Source organism: Ochotona curzoniae, unplaced genomic scaffold (assembly GCF_017591425.1).
Source record: "Ochotona curzoniae isolate NIBS_2020 unplaced genomic scaffold, NIBS_Ocur_1.0 contig_456, whole genome shotgun sequence".
In the NCBI taxonomy this organism is placed as follows: Eukaryota; Metazoa; Chordata; class Mammalia; order Lagomorpha; family Ochotonidae; genus Ochotona; species Ochotona curzoniae.
In genome coordinates this window covers 46,691-50,161 of record NW_024466329.1, presented here as the reverse complement: position 1 = coordinate 50,161, position 3,471 = coordinate 46,691, and the positions used below count along the sequence as shown (strand labels likewise).

General features: G+C 42.8%; 1 pseudogene; it reads left to right on the top strand.

Moving 5' to 3' along the window:
* Positions 1 to 2,089: 2,089 nt before the first annotated feature.
* On the top strand, positions 2,090 to 2,182 carry LOC121160770 (annotated as a pseudogene).
* Positions 2,183 to 3,471: the final 1,289 nt, after the last annotated feature.

Here is a 3,471-nt window from a genome sequence, read left to right as displayed (position 1 = left end):
GCTGATTTGTGTCCTGGACACTTCACTTCCTTTCTGGCTCCCTACCTGTGGCCTGGTAAATCAGCAGAGGATGGCCCGAAGTCTTGGGACACTGTACTCACATGGAAAGGCCCAGAGGAGGCTCCTGGTTCCTTGGATCAGCTCAGCTTTGGCTAGCAAATGGAGACTCTATCTGTCTCTCATTCTCTCTCTGGATCTGAGTTTTCAATAAAAATAAATAGATCTTAAAAAGAAAAAGGACTCTGAAGACAGGATTCAATGTATGAAAAGTAACTTTCAGACTGGAGAGAGAGGCTTTCATTGATTGCCATGCCAAGCACATCTTCTGGAGAGGCTTTGTCAGCCTCTGTGTTGCTGCTGTCTCAGGCCAATTAAGCAAGGAGCTGGATTGAAGTTGAGCAGCTAAAACTAGAATCAGTGCCCATGTAGGATGCTTGCACTGCTGGTGGCAACTTAACTCATAGTGGCATAGGCCATGATGCCAGGCCTCCGTCTTAGTGTTTAAAGCAGGAATAATTCTTCCATTTGCTTTTTAGCAATTTATGTAGTTGTTTTGTCTGAAGACTTACAGTTGTGCATTCTATGACTAATCACTTGTAAATATCCTCAGTGTTTGAAACTATTTCCTTTACTGAAGTTGAAGGGTTTTTGTAGGTTTTGGGTTTTTGACAGTGACTCCAAGAGCAGAGACAAAGAACTCATGCATAGTGTGTGGATGCAGTCCAATGTTATGATTCTGCCTTCGTGAGATCCTTGTTAACAGAGACTAATAATACATATTCCTCATAAATAAAAAATCTTAAAAAAATCTTCAAGGTCTATTTGAATTGCATTAGTATAATTGTAAGGATATGAACCAAAGTGTTCACAGTGTTAAAGTCACACTATATGTCATCTGAGATGAGAATTTCAAATGGCCTTGGTCCATGGATTTTCCAGTTCAGGGAGTATAGTGCAAAACATGATTTATTTGATACTGGAAAATCAAGAAATGAACAGATATCTGATTATGACTTTTTGTTTATGACGGGAAAACATGTTCAAGTTGGGATTGGAATAATGTTGAAAGTGGATGTATGTCTTTAAAATTTGCATTTAGAGACTTTCTGCATATGGGTATAAATAAAGTCATGGAAATAAAAGTATAGTAAGAAATGAGAAACAATGAGGTGCCGGTGTACTAATGGTTCATAAACTGTGCTTTGCCTTCCAGGTATCGACAGTACTGTGGCATTTTGCTTCAATGTTGTGCTCATATACACACATATACACACACATATACATAATATATATGTATATAATCATTATTATGAACCAGGTAACTCATGTTTTAAGATGAAAGCATAAAAAATAAGCTCTTGGAAATCCATTTAATAAAATGACATTTAATTTTTTTTAACTTTATTCATACATTTGAAAGACAGGGAGACAAGGAGGGGGAAACAACTAAGAGAGCTCCTCTGTTTATTGATTTACTACTTCCCAAATGCCTACAAAAGCCATATCTGGTTCAGGCCAAAGCCAGAAACCATGAACTCCACACTGGTCTCCCAACAGGTGGCAGAGACCCAAATATTTTGTCTATCTTCTGCTGTGTTTTCAGACACATTAGCAGGAAGCTGGATTAGAAGCAGAGCACTCCAATCAGTTCTCTGATATATCATGCAGGTGTCACTACTAGTGGCTTAAGCTGCTGTGCCTGAAGGCTGGTACCTGCCTTTTTTCCTTATGTGAGGCCTTACCCCCCCTAGAAATGAGCTTGGGCTTGGAAAACAGAGAGAAAAACACAAAAGTCTCAGAATGTGGGTTAACAAAAAGAGAGTGACTTCCACAGCAACATTAAGTTTGATTGGCCATGTCAGGTTTTGTGGTATTCACATAGGAAACTTTCAACTCCTCCCCGGGTTTACAGTTTAGTTTGCTACAGAAAACTTCTTTGTAAAACTCAAACACCCGGGAAACTGGCTCAGTAATTGCAACCCTGACTTAGCCTCCACTCCTAAATCATAAATTTTCCTTCTTTGTTTTAAGCCAGATTTCTGTTGTTTCATTCATGGTCTCTCGTTCTCTAGATGAAGAATCAATCCCAGTGCTCGCTTCAGCAGCACATATACTAAAATTGGAACGATACAGAGAAGATTAGCAAGAATCAATTCCAGTTTATAATTATTTACATTTTTATTAACAATGATAAAAGTCAATGCTTTATTGAAACAAACTTTTGTTCAGGAGGGTTGTCACAGTGGCTCTACAAGCTAACCCTCTGCCTTGCGGCACTCCTAAGCACTCTGTTTATGAATTATTATATTATTATTATTTATTATTATTATTATTACATAGTTGACCAGGGTGGGAAGGATACAGGGTTAGAGAAAAATTGATGTGATCATTGCTTCCAAACTTTCTATTTCGTCTTCGCATTTCTGGAGAGGTGTGGAGATAAGGAGAGAAACTATACTTAGCCTCCCAACCATACAAGTACTTGAGGATGAGGAACAACTACCCAATTTCAACACAGGGTCCTAGTGTGGCATACTCTGAGAGGGTTCTGCCCAGGTGGATGCAATAGTTCTGAAATGCTGTCGATCTCACTGATACATGGATGAAGAATCCTTTCCAATCTCCTTTGGCTGATGCAGTCGACCTTAGAGTCTCCATTTACTCAGATATTTGCTGTCATCATTTGACTGGCATCCTTGTTCTTATTTTCTGTTCTCTGTTATGGTACCAGATGTCTTCTGCAGACCCCAGGCTACTATGTCCTCTATGTGCATCGTGACCGGCACCCTTTACATTGAGGAGGACCAGCTCTCACAGATGGGTCCATGGATTCTGGGCTAGGCAGTCCTGCAGTTCATGGACACAGCACCCGCTGTGCAGGTGGGCCGAAGGACCCAGGCAAGGAGACCCAAGCCCTGCCAGAGACCTCTGACCCAGGGGCTTACATACCCAGCACTCACAGTGCAGGTGGGGCCAGGTGACCCAAGACCCACCAAACCCCTATCCTTGGGGCTCATAGATTCAGCACTCACTTCACAGGTGGGGCCAAGGACCTAGTGTAGGGAACCCAAGCACTGCTAGAACCCCTACTCCTACCGTTCATGGATCCAGTACCCAGCTCATAGCTGAGCTCAAGGTTCTGACCAGATGACCTCGAGACTCAGCAAAACCTTGTCACTAGGGCTCATGGACCTGGCACCAGCCATGCAAGTGGGCTGAAGGACTCATACCCGAAGACCTGAGACATGTCAGAATCCCACACTTGGTGCTCAGAGATCTAGCTCCTACCTCACAGATGGGCCAAAGGTCCCAGGGCAGACAATCTGGGTCCTGCCGGACCCCTTGCTCCCAGGGATCACTGATCTGTCACTTATTGCACAGGCAGGTCTAAGGCTCCAGGCCAGCCTACCCTGGCCCCATTGAACTCCCTTCCCCTAGGGCTCATGTATCCATCACCCACCTTGGAGGAAG